The sequence below is a fragment of the Myotis davidii genome, unplaced genomic scaffold (genome assembly GCF_000327345.1).
Source record: "Myotis davidii unplaced genomic scaffold, ASM32734v1 scaffold1167, whole genome shotgun sequence".
Taxonomy (NCBI): Eukaryota; Metazoa; Chordata; class Mammalia; order Chiroptera; family Vespertilionidae; genus Myotis; species Myotis davidii.
Window position 1 is genome coordinate 1631 of NW_006297659.1, and position 1302 is coordinate 2932.

Consider the following 1302-nt stretch of genomic DNA (forward strand, 5'->3'; position numbering starts at 1 on the left):
ACAGAACATTCAAAGCTGAACTAAAACCTATCCTTCTCAGACTATTCCAAAAAATTCAAGAGGAAGGTGTTCTTCCAAGCTCTTTCTATAAAGCTAGCATTACCCTAATTCCAAAACCAGATAAAGACACCACAAAAAAAGATAATTACAGGTCAAAATCCCTGGTGAACATAGATGCTAAAATCCTCAATAAAATTGTAGCAAATCAGATCTAGCATTACATTAGAAAGATCACACACCATGACCAAGTGGGAATTATTCCAGGAATGCAAGTCTGGTACAATATCTGCAAATCAATAAATGTGATATATCACATAAACAAACTGAGAGACAAAACTCACATAACCATATCAATTGATACAGAAAAGGAATTTGATGAAATCCTAATTAAAAAAAAACTCAGCAAAGTGGGACTAGAGGGATCATACCTCAACATAATAAAAGCCTTATATGACAAACCTACAATCAACATCATACTTAGTGGGCAAAAACTAAAACCATTTCCCCTAAGAACAGTAACAAGACAGGGATGCCCACTTTCACCACTCCCACACAACATAGTACTGGAAATGCTAGCTATAGCAATCAGACAAAAAGAAGAAATAAAGGACATCCAAATTGGAAAAGAAGTAGAACTGTCATTATTCACAGTGATATGATATTGTACATAGAAAACCCTAAAGATTCCATAAAAAACTACTACAATTAATAAATGAATTTGGCAATGTAGCAGGATACAAAATTAATACCCAGAAAGCTATGGCTTTTTTATACACCAGTAATGAACTCACAGAAAGCTAAGCAAATACACAAACAAACAAATCCCATTTATTATTGCAACAAAAATATTAAGATACCTAGGAAGAAATTTAACCAAGGAAGTAAAGGACCTGTACTCAGAAAATTATAGGATATTGAAAAAAAGAGATCGAGGAAGACATAAACAAATGGAAGAATATACCATGTTCATGGATTGGTAGACTCACATCATTAAAATGTCCATACTACCCAAAGCAATCTATAGACTCAATGCAATCCCATTAAAATACCTACAGCATACTTCAAAGACTTAAACTCTCCAAAAATTCATCTGGAATAAAATAAAGATCCTGAATAGCCACAGCAATCTTCAGAAAGGAGGACAAAGTTGGAGGGATCACAATACCAGATATCAGATATACTATAAAGCCATTGTTCTCAAAAATGCCTGGTACTGGCACAAGAACAGACATATAGACCAATGGAACAGAATAAAGAACCCAGAAATTGACCCAAGCCATTATGCTCAATTAATATTTGACA